The following is a 16,525-nucleotide window of genomic DNA, read 5'->3' as shown; positions in this document are numbered from 1 at the left end:
TTAGCTGTAGGGTGTGGTGGTGGGTGCCTGTAATTCAAGCTACTCAGGAGGCTGAGGAAGGAGAATGGCGTGAACCGGTGAGGCAGAGCTTGCAGTGAACCAGAAGGCACCACTGCACTTCAGCCTAGTCGACAGAGCGAGACTCCATCTCAAAAAATAATAATAATACTAATAAATAAATTTTTTTAAAAAAGACTCAAGAAACCTCAGAGATGAGGTGAGGGAAAACATATTTCTTTGGCACAAGAGTTCAGTCTGACTCAGACTCTAAGTAATAACAAATGCATGAAATATTTGCAGTTGTTGGAAGATGAGGATCTTCTTGCTATTGGAATACAGGCAAGGTTATTGATAAGGCATTGGGCCAGCAAGGGGCCTTTGGCTTTGGACAGGTAAGGGTTACCACAGTCAGTAGCTATAAGATGTTTTTTATTATGTAAATTCCCTCCATTATTCCTGAAAATTTCATTCACTTCCTGCTAATGATCTCAGCCTTGTCTCATTGACTCCATGTTGAACTTAGAAAGGGTCCGTCCCCTGCCACAGAGTGGCAAACAGGACAATCTTTTCTCTTACCTGGGACTTAGTGACAGGAGCAGGAGGGTATAAGGAACAAACCATATTTTAGTTAGCCTAAATATCCTGTTGGTTCTAATCTTTTATTATCAATAATATTGCAACAAATATCCTTAGAATCAAGTCTTTCTTCATATCCTTGACTATTTCCTGAAGATACACATGACTCATTTTAACTTCTTAGTGAATTCCTGGTGGTGTGGGATTACTTTTATTCTAATCTTCTAATCATTTAATAGTGAGCATTTTCAAATATTTGTATTATAAAATATTAAAGAATAAAATGATATCACTTTACCTGATATATCTAATTTTTTAGAAACAAACAAAAACACTTAATCTAACCTTCAAACATTCAAGAATTCTGGACCAGACATCAGCAACCATTCTCTGTAAAGGGTCAGATAGTAAAGGTATTTTGGCTTTGTGGGCCGTATAGTCTCTGCTTTTCCTACTGAGCCCTGCCTCTGAAGCACACGAACAGATGTAGACAACATTGAAACCAATGGATGTGGCTGTAATCCAATAAAGTTTGAGGCATAGACATTAAAATGTATATGTATATACATATACATATATATGTATATATGTATGTACATATACACACACAGACATATATATATGTATATAAAGCAGGGCCAGGGAGTTGCAATTTCTGACCCTCATTCTAGAGACCATGACCAGTATCTAAGGTGAACAGGTGCCCTCAGAAACCTGCATCCAGGTCCTAGTGTTGTAGGGCTCTGGACAATTCAGAAGAACTGTGTATTCTGTGTATGTTCTGTGTATTTACCTCCTGTGTTGTTTCTGTGTATTCAGACTGTAAATATATCTTTGCCTGTGTTTGGGGTTGGAAGCATGAGGATTACATGTACTGGGAGTTGGGTTGGGGAAAGACAAATCTTATATGGAATAACACAGAAAAACTCGTGATACTAAGGTGGGAATCCCTAAACTTGCATTCAAGAGTGCCGAAGGGACAGCTTGATGATTCATCAGGGTGATGACTTTTCTCATAAAACTAAAAGATTGTTTAGGTTTACTCAATGAGATAGTCATTCTGCCTTATTTATTTTATTAAAAATACATTGTTTTATGTATTTTTTGAAAATGTTTTTTAACCATCTTTGCCCAAAAGTTTTTGAATTCCACCAGACCTCAAATGTTCTCCAATTAATGTTTACTCTGTCACCCTCAGATGTCTGCTTTCTGTTCCTAGCTCATGAAACTCTTCACATGTGTCACCAACAACTGCCTGATGACTAAATTCAATGATCTCTCCTCAATTCTCACATGTATAATTGAATAATAGGAACAGGTCCATGTTTGGAATAGAGAGGGGAGGCTATAATTACTATCATTTTACATCTTGATTGAAAGGGTTGGTATAATGCTTTTCAAATAATTGCTTCTGATCATCAAATTCATTGTTTAAATATCACATGTAAGTCTTTTTTCTCAACTTCACAATCAAGTATTAATTATTCTCTGCGTATGCTACACATTGTAGTTAACCCTACAGAAACAAATATGCTGTCTGTTTTCTCACACACAAGTGATTAACATTAAAATACTCTTTTTATTTATTTGGGTTGTATTAAAACATATTTGGTAAACTGTATCCAGTTTTGTTATTATACCAAACGTATTAAAATCATTAACCATTCATGTCTGCCATGTTCAGAAGCCACAATGAACACTTTGACTTAAATATCAGGATTTTGAAAATCTCCAGATTATGTGTTCAACATTGCTTCAGCAAAATGCATCTTTTAGTTATATTTTAACATATGAATCAAATTGTCAAATATGTTAACTGCATACACTTTCAATTAACTCACCACTTAAAGCATGAATATGATATGAAATAAATGAAAGTTTTTTATTTTAGGATTCATTTTGCAATGTGATTATAATTCTAGCATTTAGACCCAGGGAACAGATAACAAAATATCAAAACATTGTGACTATCACATACATTTGATCTTTGACATTAATTCACAGAAGGTAGCTTCAAATGATGATTACATCATCTATAAATGACAGTAATCCAATTTCATAAATATTGATTAAGTTTCAAAGTTTGAAATCATTACTATTGTTAAATTTTACTACATTTCATTTGCATTTCCAAAATTAAAATTCTTCTCTGGAATTTGGGAAAGTTCCATTATTAAAGTGCCCCAAAACAGGTCACATGCTGTAATCCAGGTGATAAGAAAAAACAGGCTTGTGCACAGAATTTTCTCACATGCATTCATCTTGAATTTTCTCTCAAGTTGGTTTGTGTTGTCAGAAGTTTAGGCTATTGTTCATTGCACATGGGATGCAACATCTGATGGAGACTGCAATTCCTTTATGGCTTTATTGTAAAGCTGGAGAACTATGATTCCAGAGATGCCAAAAGCTTTTTGGCTCTAGAATTAGGAAAGTGTCATTGCACAATGCCTTTAGTCCTGTAGATATTAGATGATTATCATGCATTGTCAGTTTTCTAGGGAGAGTCACTCAAGAGAGTGGGGTGGTGAACTGAACACACTTTTTTTTTAATTTAATAAAAAGACATGGAGATTCTTACTGCTGTTCTTTGGTAGAACTCTCCTATGCATGCATTTATATATACAGATATGTCATAAATTTATGTAGCCATAAAAGAAAAGAACAGACTTTGATCACTTCCATTTGAGCTTTAAAGTCATGATAGATTTTGTACAAACTTTAGCAAAGACTAAGCATTCCCATCTAAGTTGGAAGAATTCACCTGTGGGGACATGCACAGATCAATTGCTGCCAATTTGAGGGTCTGGTCCCACCTAACCATTTTACCCAGACTTGCAGCAGAAAGAACAGTGAGTGACTGCAAGGAATTTTATCTATCAAAAGATGTAACAGAAGAAATGCAAGCTGGTTTGAAGCAAACATTTCATACTAGGAGAAATAATGTATTACTTGAAACCCCGGGTCCAAATATACCCAGGTTTGGAAGGATATGACCTGGTTGTGTAAGCCCCCCTAATAGTGTTAGAGGTGGGAGGATCACCTTAGCCCAGGAGATTGAGGCTGCAGTGAGCTATGATCATGCCACTACACTCAAGGCTGGGTAACAGAGTGAGACTGTCACAAAAAGTGTGTAGCAGTTATTAGTATTGCCTACTTAATAATGTCATCATTCTTCATGTGCATTTTCTAACTCCAGAAGGCACAGACTAGAAACACTAGGCAGTCGGTTTGCCAGTGAACCTCAAACAATGAGGGCTGGAGCTGGCATAACATATCCCAGCCCCTCCACTTTAGCCAACTTTGAGGCATGTTCTACAGTCTCTTGAGAGACTGGACCCTTGTCCTCTGCAAGAGTGCCCACTTTTGAACATACCATTTATTGATTTACTGCCTTTTCTTGCTTCCCTGTGTCATCTCTCCAAGTTCTCCTTGGGAAGAATTACCTCTCAGATAAATGATGTGCATTCTAAGCCTTGCCTCAGAGTCGGGGGTGATGGCTTCATTCAGAGAAGTTAAAACGAACACATTGGGCCCTCGATGGAAACTTAAGACTTTTGGAATTCAGTGAACCATGTGAAGACATCCTCCAAGTACTAAAACTGTCACCTAGTAACTTTCAAATTAACACCTGGCTAAGAAATGCATTTGATTAATTGATACCCAGTGTACTGTCCATTTAACTACACTATTCTATTCAATGAAGTAGAATGATGATATCACTTTGATCCTGCATTTTGTATGAAGAGATATTGATTCAAGCCTCTGCATTGTTACTTAAAACACACATACAAATACATATTATCTATATGTAGATACACAGATCTACTTTGCTTCATGGAGCAGCAACTGTGTTATCTAGCTTCAGTTGTCACATATTTGTTGAGAAAATAGTGGATGGAAAACTTAATCTGGGCTGCAATATTAATTGTTCTGATTCTGTGAACCAAACAAAGGTGGTCAGTGTTCTGAGTTTCAAAGAAACTTATTTGGACCACAGCTACTAAAAGTGGGCTGTGCTTAGGTACTTCAAGAAACCTCACAAAACCCACTGGGATTCTGCTTTCTTGTGTATCTACCTCTTTCCAGACTTGGGGACAATGTTCACAGCATCTCTTAGCCTCCATGAGTCACCTAGCTGGACCAGTGCAAGGATGCCACTCATTCTTCTAACCCTGCACTGTGAGTGCTACACAACCAAAGTTTAGGATCTCCCTGGGTCTTCAACTGAAGTTCTTGGTAAGATGAGATTTACAACTAGGAAACAAGTGAACACTGGCAATTATGGCACCAAAAACAGCGGTTTAGAAATTGAGAGAATAAGAAAAAATCTGCTTTCCAGACTCAATTTCCTGCAGAGTTCAGTGGAAGACATTTAATATATAGCATGATCCTGAATGTAGATTGGAAAAAGTCATTTTGTGAGTATAGACATTTAGAGAACATAGTCTATGCCACCGTTTAGCCTGTCAGGAAACAGATAACACACTAAAATTGGGCCAGTGTACTACAAAGCCAAGATAGAGGTCTGTATTTTTAACATCAAACTGAACTTCCTCTACTTATTCATTACTTATTACTTTAAATTAACAAATAAAAATTGCATATATTTATGGTATGCGTTATGATGTTTCAATACATGTACAGACATTGTGGAATGGCTAAATCAAGCTAATTAACATATCCATTACCTCACATACACATCACTTTTTAAAATAATGAAAACACCTAAAATCTATTTTTTAACAGTTTTAAAGCAGATGATACATTATTATTAACTACAGTCAACCTGATAATAATAGATCTCTTTAACTTATTCCTGTTGTCTAACTGAAATTTTGTATTATTTGACCAGCATCTCTTCAGCACCTCCTCATCCCCAGGCCCTGGTAACCACAACTCTACTCTTTGCTTTAATGATTTCAACATTTAGATTCCACATATAAATGAGAACATGAAGTATTTGTCCTCTGTGTCTGGTTTATTTCACTCAACAGACTATCCTCTAGGATTATACATATTGCTGCAGGTGACAGAATTTCCTAGTTTTTTAAGGTTGAATAGTTTTGCATTATGCATATATGCCTCATTTAAAAAGTCTCTTCATCCATTGATAGACACTTATGTTTTCATGTCTAGGCTGTGGTGAATAATGTTGCAATGAACATAGAAGTGCAGCTATCTCTTAACCCAGTTTTCTAGCAACAATTGTAGTAGCAACAACAAAATTTGAAACATAATGAACATGTGCTTTTGTACTCTATTAAACTGGGGAACGTTATTTAAAAGGCATTGCCATCTAGAGATCTGTATATGACTCTGATTTCCCTTCCTTTGGATATATACCCAGAAATAGGATTGCTGCTTTAATGTCAGATTAGTATTTCTATTTTTAATATCTTTGAGAAACATTCATACTGTTTTCCATAATGTCTGTGCTAATTTACATTCCTGCCAGTGGTATACAAGGGTTTCCTTTCCTTCACGTCCTCGCCAACACTAGTTATCTCTTTTTTAATTTTTAATGTACATTTAATTTTAATTGTGTGTTTGTTTGTAGTTGTGACTTGCAAAGCCCTTTGTACACAGGTGGTAGTCAATGGGAAATACATGGTTCCACTGAATAAGAGAATGGATTGTGTCTGTGTGTTTTATTCTACATAGTAACTTTTCACTAATCCCAAATTACTCCATTGTACCCACAGTTTGTTTTACTTGGTTCTAATGATATAACACAAAATAACTTTTCCCATTTTCCCAGCAACAATAATAGTGCAACACCAAGACACAAGAAATAATGAACATATACTTTTGTACTGTGCTTAATTGGGGAGCATTATTTTAAAACATTGCCATGTAGAAATCTCTATGTAAAAAACACAATTTGGAAATGGATGAATTTATTCTGACAACACCAATTCTGCCTTATCATCATCTTTCACTCTAGTTTAACCTATACTACTCCAATAACCAATCGAAGATGGTATTCCATAGTGTGTCCCCTTTGAAAATGAATTTTTAGTAAATAAACTAAAATTAACAACTGATAACCATAAAGGTTTATGAGTGATAGGAATTTAAAAAATGGATACCTAGTGCTTTCATAAAGAGTTTGATGATGATAAACTGAAAAATTTGAATACTTAAGCACAAGCATTTTTATATCTGTCATTACTAACACATGGCCTGTGCATGATAATACTTCAATTTTTTTTTTTTTTACTTTTTCTTTAGTTTCCATTAAGAACTTCTCATATTTTCTGTTTTCTAAAGCTTGCATGGATGCTTTAATTACTACAGCTGATCGGAAGAAATACAAATGCATTTCTAGTAAAAGTTAATGAGAGCTCTGATGATGATATTTCTGTTGGAATTTGAAACTGGCAGAAACAATATTCAGGGTCCTCCAGTAAGTAGCTAAGCATATCTGATTTGAAATTCCTCCAAGTGATTTCAACAACCCAGGGCACTTCATTAAGAGGGTTTTCTTATCTAGGAGCAGTCCCGTGACATAAATTCCAAAATGTAAATTGGTAAACTTTAGTGAACTTCATTTCAACTCTATTTAAAAAAAAAATAAAACAGTTGACTTAAAACTGATCTTATCAATTGTTTATCATTCTTTGGACACTGTGAGATTGCCTAATTCCCAAACTCTCAAACATGACTGTAAAAATTGTTTGTTTCCTCTGGTGGTTCTTTTCCATCTAAATGCCTTCTGATAACAATCAATTTTGTATACAAAGAAATGGTGATAAGTGATTTTTAAAATGAAGTATTGGATCTCATTTCCCACCTTTTATGACCAAGAATGCTCGGTTAATGCTTAATAACTTTTATTGACAAGACATCTTTTAAAACTTCTAACATAGCCTTCCCTTGTTGTCATTTAAATCTATTTATTCTTGCTTTAGAAAGATTAAGAAAAGTTGTCTAGCCTTCTTTTCCTAGTAAACTCTCAGTTGATGACAATTACTGAATCACCCTTCATAGTAAATGTCTCCAACCTTCTTTGTGTTCCCTCATTTTCTCTCTTACTATTGTTCATATATGTTATTTTAGAAGCAGTAATAGTATAAAAGCAGTGGGTGGATTGAATGCAAATATCTCTTCCTTATCACCCTCTTTAGTTTACATTTAGAACTTCTCACATTTCCAATTCTCTAAAGCTTACATGAATGCTTTAATTTCTACAGCTGATTGGAGGAAATACAAATGCCCTTCTCATAAATGTCAAAGAGCACTCTAATGACTATGTTGCTGTTGGTATTTGAAACTGGCAGAAACAATATTCAGGGTCACTGGGTTTAGGCTCCTCCTTTCCTTTTCTCTGGACATGGCTTCTTAGAAAGGTTGGACCCAGTGGCTACACTCAAATTGCATGAGCACTTGGTATCTAGGCTATACCTGATGAACCCAAGGCTGCACAGGTCATTCAAGCTGAACCACTGTCACATGCATTCAGGAAATTGGCTTTTGGGATTGACATCCCAAGGCTGGGATTTTTAGAAGCTGAGTTGTGTTTGTGGCTACTTTTTAGGAGGTGCTCAATCTTCTTCAGGTGAGGTCTCTGGAGTTGTCCTTCTTCCTGAGACTCCTGGTTGTTGGTTTTGGTTTTCTTTTCTTTCAACTTTTTCAGTTTCTAATGAGAAACCTTATAATCTTTCCAATGAGTTTCTACTTGGGGCTTCACGTAACAAAAATTGATGTCTACTTCTTGAAGCCAAAAGTGTTCTAATTCATGTTTGGATGACCTACTTGTCAAAAAAGAAAAAAAAAAAAAAGGTGCTTCCTGGAGTTCCCATGGAGTGATTACATGACCACACAAACACCTCACATTATGTGACCCTGTTATTCTGAGTTGAAAGGTGGGACTACCCATATCCCTTCATGTTATGTAGACATCAGAGGTGGTACAAATCACCGTTTAGTGAAGTAACTTGATTGTACATTAGTCTCCCATTTCTTGTGAGGTCTCTAAGGGAATGGAGAGGGGTTTATGAGCTTTTGATTTGTGGTATCCTTCAGTGGGATGAGGATATGGTAGATTTCCAGTGTATACTGAATGAAACTTTTAACAAGTCAAATTAGTAGTCCCTTGCTAGATCCATGTATTAGTCCTTTCTCGTGCTGCTATAAGGACATACCTGAGACTGAGTAATTTATAAAGGAAAGGCCTTTAATTGATATACAGTTCAGCATGGATGGTGAGGCCTCAGGAAACTTGCAATCATGACAGAAGGGGAGGGAAACATGTCCTTCTCATACGGCAGTAGGAATAGGAGAATAAGAGCCAAGTAAAAGGGGAAGCCCATTATAAAACCATAAGACCGTGTGAGAACTTATGATAATGAGAATAGCATGGGGGAACCACCCCCAGAATTCAATTGTCTCCCATAGGGTCCCTCCTAGAACACGTAGGGAGTATGGGAACTACAATTCAAGATGAGATTTGGGTAGGAACACAGCCAAACCATATCAATCCATATAGGAGATCTGGTCCTTTACAAAGAAAAGAGCATTTCAGGCACTTTGACTGAAATGTTACAACCAAAAGAAGAAATAACTTAGTGCATATACCATGAAAAATATTTAGGGTGGAGGTATGATACTATGTTGCATACCTATCATGAAAAATGAATTATGATAGAGGCATTTTACACATTATCACTACAGTAAGGAGTTTGTTTGGGCAGGTTGAGATAGAACTTTTTAAAGAAGAATAACTTAATAAAGGCCTTCATGAGATAGCATTTGCACACCTAAGTTGTAATTTAGTTGTGATCAGATCAGTAACAAATAGTAAAAAGATATCAGAACATTTACTGCTTTGAAGGTTAGAAGGAAGTAGAATTAGAAAGGAAACCAATTTCTGTTCCTGGGAGAGAAGAATGCAACAGAAGCTTTGGGAGCCATGGAGTGAGTGTTACAGATGTCAACTACATGGTGATGAATGGAATTGTGCAATGAATGGAGAATTACAGTGAGCCACTGCTGTTAGGTTCAGGTGCATGTAGGTATCTCTGTCCCATATAATTGACAAAGATTTCTTTTTCAAACAACTGAATCTTATTCATACCTTTATTCCCAAAGGATGATTAACTGTACTCTCTTTTTACTCAAAGGGGATGATGTTTAGGACTTTATCACGCATGGGTCACAAGAAGTTTCCACTGATGAAGATATAATTCAGATGAGAGTATGAGCAGAGAATGAGGGGAAATTGGGTGCATACTATCAAGGGGTACTGATATTTAAAAACTTAAATTGTTCAACATAATCCTTTCCATTCAGGCAAAATGTGTTTCTTGTACAAAATAGAGTACAGGAATGAAAATTATTTTATTATCTGCATCTTTGGAGAGCTAGGGATGGAATAGAAAGAAAAATAGAATAGAAAGAAAAAATGGCGAAAAATAGAGAAACTGTGTGAGAGAGGAAAATAATTATGGAATGACTTACAGGAATGAAGATGAGGGAAAAAGAAGACGGATACAGAATGGAGACCATTCAAATATAACAATAGGAAACAGGGATATAGACGATACTCAGAAAGAGAAGATGGTCATAGACACAGCAACCTCTGAGAAGGAAACTTAAAGAATATCCAGGCACAAATGTAGCTCCTATAGGGTTAGTGAGTATGTTGTAGTTTAGTGGTTTAGCATTTCAACTGTGAGGTCAAATAAACCTTAGTTCACATCCTGCCTGACATCCTAGCTGGGTACTAGGTGACACTGAGAGAGTTTCATCAGACTTCCTCAAATCTCAGTCTTCTCACCTGTAAAATGTATATTTAAAAAGCATCTACTCAGAGGATGCTGTGAATTAAGTGAAATAGTGAATGTGAACCCCTTCATCTAATGCCTGACACAACCTAACTCAGAAGACAGTATTTCAAGTACTTACAAGTCCGACTGCAGAGAGCAAAACTAGATGAAGTTTTGCTGATGTATAAAGGGAACCTGCTTTTCAAAGGAGATTCTCTCACCTCCAAACACTGATATCAATGCAGGAGATCTTTGTATTGCCAGATCATCACGTTTTGTAAGAGACAATACATCACAATCTGACTGTTATGTTGATTTTGTTTTTTTGGAGACGGAGTCTCGCTCTGCCGCCCAGGCTGGAGTGCAGTGGTGCGATCTTGGCTCACTGCAAGCTCCTCCTCACGGGTTCACCCCGTTCTCCTGCCTCAGCCTCCGAAGTTGCTGGGACTACAGGCGCCGCCACCATGCCTGGCTAATTTTTTTGTATTTTTAGTAGAGACAGGGTTTCACCACGTCAGCCAGGAACGTCTCGATCTCCTGACTTCGTGATCCACCCGCCTCAGCCTCCCAAAGTGCTGGGATTACAGGCATGACTGCGCCCAGCCTTTATGTTGATCTTTAAATGTTTACAACTTACTCGATTTTTATAAATACCTTACAGGACAAACGAACACATCGGGGCTGTGAATATCTATCTGAGCACAATTTATAACCCCTGTATTAAAAAATATTTTCTCTTATAATCACTGCTATTGCCAGACCACTATGATTACTAATATAATTGTGATTCTTTTACTCTTCTTTTGGGGGCTAGTCACTGTTCCTGGTACTTTGGTACTACCAAGACTATAAAAAAGTAAATAAAATGTAAAACATCAGAGAAACTTTAACCTAGAAAATAAGTTAACATGCACAAATATGTACAATTAAATGATCTAGAAGATACACATATTTTATAAATGTCTATGAGAGAAGGAGATTTTTTGTTTGTTTGTTTTCATTTCAAACAAAACCATGATTGTGTTTTCAAAAAAGCAGCCCCCTTGTGGTGGTCCCATTTTAAATGAATTTGACATTAAGCTAAGTAGTGCCTCTAGAAAGCTTGATATATGTTATTTATTAGTGTCGTTATCAGAGCATCATTATTTTACATACCATCAGACAGCCAGCATATTTGTGTACCTCAGGAATTAAACACTTCTTTAAATATGTTACATTTCCTCAAAGTTAATGAGCTTGACACCAAATATGATAAGGAAAAGGTGGCAGGCATGTGAACAAAGGAACAAAAATACTGTGTCCAAAGAAGTTTGTTGCAATGACGGAATAAAGGAAAAGTTCTAAATGTTAGTCAAAACGGCCATTGTTAAGGTACTTCAAGACAATATAGTGCTGTTGTTAAAAAGTGTAAGTCAATGATAGTTACTAATTATATAGCACATTTGTTATGTGTATTACATTATTCTACTTCCTTAGGTGCTTTGATGTAAATAATCGTTATACTTAGCCTACAGGGCCAGTGATATTTTGGGCCTATTTACAAAACGGGAAACTCAGACTTAAGAAAGCTATCAGTAATTTACCCAAAGTCTCACAGGTTGGACGTTGGGAGGGCAGAATCTGAATTTGAGCAGTCAAGATTTGGGGTCAGTCGGCAAAGCCTGAGTCCTGTCGTCTCACCTTCCTCCCATACAGCATGAGCTTCACCACTCGCTCCACCTTCTCTACCAACTACCGATCCCTGGGCTCTGTCCAGGCGCCCAGCTACGGCGCCCGGCCGGTCAGCAGCACAGCCAGTGTCTATGCAGGCGCCGGGGGCTCTGGTTCCCGGATCTCCGTGTCCCACTCCACCAGCTTCCGGGGCGGCATGGGGTCCAGGGGCCTGGCCTCAGGGATGGCTGGGGGTCTGGCAGGAATGGGAGGTATCCAGAACGAGAAGGAGACCATGCAAAGCCTGAACGACCGCCTGGCCTCTTACCTGGACAGAGTGAGGAGCCCGGAGACCGAGAACCGGAGGCTGGAGAGCAAAATCCGGGAGCACTTGGAGAAGAAGGGACCCCAGGTCAGAGACTGGAGCCATTACTTCAAGATCATCGAGGACCTGAGGGCTCAGATCTTCGCAAATACTGTGGACAATGCCCGCATCATTCTGCAGATTGACAATGCCCGTCTTGCTGCTGATGACTTTAGAGTCAAGTATGAGACAGAGCTGGCCATGCGCCAGTCTGTGGAGAATGACATCCATGGGCTCTGCAAGGTCATTGATGACACCAATGTCACTCGACTGCAGCTGGAGACAGAGATCGAGGATCTCAAGGAGGAGCTGCTCTTCATGAAGAAGAACCACGAAGAGGAAGTAAAAGGCCTACAAGCCCAAATTGCCAGCTCTGGGTTGACCCTGGAGGTAGATGCCCCCAAATCTCAGGACCTCGCCAAGATCATGGCAGACATCCGGGCCCAATATGACGAGCTGGCTTGGAAGAACCGAGAGGAGTTAGACAAGTACTGGTCTCAGCAGATTGAGGAGAGCACCACAGTGGTCACCACACAGTCCGCCGAGGTTGGAGCTGCTGAGACGATGCTCACAGAACTGAGACGTACAGTCCAGTCCTTGGAGATTGACCTGGACTCCATGAGAAATCTGAAGGCCAGCTTGGAGAACAGCCTGAGGGAGGTGGAGGCCCGTTACGCCCTACAGATGGAGCAGCTCAATGGGATCCTGCTGCACCTGGAGTCAGAGCTGGCACAGACCCGGGCAGAGGGACAGCGACAGGCCCAGGAGTATGAGGCCCTGCTGAACATCAAGGTCAAGCTGGAAGCTGAGATTGCCACCTACCGCCACCTGCTGGAAGATGGTGAGGAATTCAATCTTGGTGATGCCTTGGACAGCAGCAACTCCATGCAAACCATCCAAAAGACCACCACCCGCCGGATAGTGGATGGCAAAGTGGTGTCTGAGACCAACGACACCAAAGTTCTGAGGCATTAAGCCAGCAAAAGCAGGGTACCCTTTGGGGAGCAGGAGGCCAATAAAAAGTTCAGAGTTCAAAAAAAAAAAAAAAAAGATTTGGGGTCAATGCTTCTAAATGCTATCATAAACTAATTTCTTAGGGCTTTGTAAACTGGTATGTTACCTGACTCCTCTAATATTAGTGAAAGTTGCAAAATGAAGAATGATATGTATAATGCAATTCAACTTATTTAAATAAGGTAGTAATATTTACTTATTTGCATACTTATCGGCATATTCTGTACCTGGAAAGATACCAGTAATCTCTTCACTGAAGACACTGTATTGCAAGTCTCAGCATTTTACTTTTGATGTTCATTTCCTTTTGTCTTGTTATAATAATATTTCTAGCAAGATTCTTCAATTCTCAAGAATTACCGTGCTCTTTCTGAGTTTATTTTGTGTTTATTTAGGAACTCATTGTTTTATACCCAGGCAGCCTATGTTGTTCTCCAATTATAACTTCTTTAAAATTCTTATAACTCTTGTGAAATTTTTTTTCTTTCCTTCCTGTTATTTCAACTTGAACAGGAACTGTTGGCTGTTTTCATGAGCCTCAGCCCTAGTCTTGTGGACTACACAGTCCTCTTCAATGAAATGTACTTTCTTTTTGCCAGCTTATAAGACATTATATCTAGACCCCTACTGGGGGCACTCTGTTGATAAGCCAGGCAGTAGTTCATGGCCAGGAAGGCTATACTTCTTATGGTCTGGCTCTGAGCAAAGTGAAAGCTATGACCAAACTCCCTTTTTCTTTCTTGGGAGACCTCTTCCATGGTTCCTTGGACAAAAAATTGTGTGCAATCTACTCGGACTCACATCCTCTGACTTCAGTGGCTTCTCAGGTCTCCAGTCTAAAATGGAGAGGTTTCAGAAAATCCTACCAGAGAAGAGACTTAGATGTCTTTTCTGCAAGTTGTAAGGATGTATTATCATTCTTCTACATCATAGGTTACTGTTTTTTGCCTGGCAGTACAGACTATAAACACTAGGTTTTCCTACTCTGTTGCCTGAGAATATCAGGCCAATTCAAGATCTAGGACATACTTTTATACTTTTCCAATCCTTCTTATTACCAAAAAGGAATTGATAGAGAAGGGAGTGTCCAAGTTGCCCTCCTTCCATAAGACTACACAAAATATTCTCAGTGGCTACAATGTCTTAAAAATATTCTAGCAAGTAAATGTATCCTTGTTTGTTTAGTGTCTCCACTCTTGCTATACATATAAGATGGTAATTTTTACCATATGAACATCCTTAATCAAACGTTTTTATTCTATTTTAAATAGCTTTTAGCATAGATTCCTATAAATTTGGATTCTGAGTCAAAGGGTATAGGAGTTTCTTTCATTTGGATATGTAGTTGAAAACTGGTTTCCCAGCAGGATGTGCTTATTTTTAGGTTTGCCTGCAATGTTCAGTTTCTATAGCCATTAATCTCACTCATGAGAGCATAGTGTGTCCAGAGTTGGTTCCTGCTGGTGTGTTCATGGTCTCGTTGACTTCAAGAGTGAAGCCGTGGACCTTCGTGGTGAGTATTACAGCTCTTAAAGATGACACAAACCCAAAGAATGAGTGATAGCGAGGTTTATTGTGAAGAGCAGAAGGACAACGTTTCCATAGTGTGGGAGGGGACCCAAGCAGGTTGCCGCTGCTGGCTGGGGTGGCTAGTTTTTATTCTCTTATTGTCCTCACCCATGTTCCATTTCTGTCCTATCAGAGTGCCCTTCATTCAATCGTCCCCACAACTGGCTACTTTTAGAATTTTGCTAATTGGTGCATTTTACAACCCTCTTGTCAGCAGGAAAGTCCCCACTCGACCCAGGAAGTCCAGGTGGCCTCAACTCTCAATGCCCCCTCTAAACAGGACACCCCCAACTGCTGTGGGGAACAGGGTGATGACTGCTCTAGCTACTTTCTGCAGATAGGAGTGAAGAAGGAGCTCTGCAGTTGTAGTGTCCTCCAGAGGGGATCTCTATAGGCCAAATGATCAGTCCAGGGCTCCTTGGTAGAATTTCTGAGTTGAGCTCATTTGGGGTTCCATTTGTAAGACCATCTGTAGCTTGATGGCCTCAATCCTGGAGAAAACAAATTTGACAAGGAGGTTAAAAATATAGGGTTCAAAGGTGAGTAACAGCAAAATAGGTGTCATGAGACCTAGAAAGGGGAGAAGCCATGTCACCCAATTCCAGAGGTTGGTATAACAGTTTGAAAGGAGTTGTCTGATTTCAGAAGTATTTTCCTGTAAATGTCATGAAGTGTCTCATACTATCCCAGATTAGTTAGTGTAAAAAAAACACTCTTCAAGAAGGTGCAAAGTCCTCCTTTCTCAGCAGTGAGGAGGTCTAGGCCCCGGCAGTTTTGGAGGCTCACTGCTGCCAAAAAGTCTATTTGGGATTGAAGAGTAAGGATAGGTTTTGTTAATTCTTGAAAACTGAGAAATGCTTTGAGACTGTGTGGTAGTAGGGTAATGAAGTCGGTAAACTGGCTATTCCATTTCCTGTAGCAGTGCCCATTCCGAACCCTATAAAGAGGGATATTAGTTGCATGGCCCTGTGGTGATAGGCTTGAGCTTTGAGGGACACTGATAGGATCTGATTTCCTGGGGCAATGTCAATGTTGGGATTTAGGAAAACTAAGGTACAGGTGCCTGTCCAGTTGGTGGGGAGGCAGTTATAGGTTGAAGTTCCACATAAGAAGAATATGCCTTGGCTGGGTAGACAGAACTGGCTGTGTATGTTAAAAAGGTGTGTGACTTTGTTGTTTTCATTTTTGCATACTTCTGGAATACTTACCAAAGTAGCCCAGTGAGTGGCTGCAAAGGGGTGTCAGGAGCAAACTGAGTGACTCCCTGTATTCTATTTTCCCACTAGAGAAAAATAGTTTTTTATCTGCTAGAAACCATTCAAGACAGGGATTGAAAGAGGGGATGAGAAGGCATTCATTAGTGGTGGGGACACTGCTGAAAGTGTTCTAGAGGTGAATGGTAATGCAGGGAGTATGTTTGCCATTACAAAACCTGGACTGTTTGTTAAGCAGGGAGGAGGTGATGGTTTTTGGGAGCTCTGAGAAGAAGACAAGCTGGCTGAATGGAGCTGTTTGGGTGACTAGGAAGTTACTATGATCAGTTGGGTCTTGAAGTTGTAGGGTGTAGGTGAAATAGTAGGTACCC

General features: G+C 38.9%; 1 pseudogene across 1 annotated transcript; it reads left to right on the top strand.

Annotated features, from left to right (window-relative positions):
* Positions 1–12,039: 12,039 nt before the first annotated feature.
* Positions 12,040–13,407, top strand: LOC115895645 (annotated as a pseudogene). Its single transcript, XR_004055826.1, has one exon. The product of XR_004055826.1 is annotated as a keratin, type I cytoskeletal 18 pseudogene (transcript).
* The last annotated feature ends 3,118 nt before the right edge of the window (positions 13,408–16,525 follow it).

This window comes from Rhinopithecus roxellana, chromosome 22 (assembly GCF_007565055.1).
Source record: "Rhinopithecus roxellana isolate Shanxi Qingling chromosome 22, ASM756505v1, whole genome shotgun sequence".
In the NCBI taxonomy this organism is placed as follows: domain Eukaryota; kingdom Metazoa; phylum Chordata; class Mammalia; order Primates; family Cercopithecidae; genus Rhinopithecus; species Rhinopithecus roxellana.
This window is presented reverse-complemented; position numbering and strand designations above follow the sequence as displayed.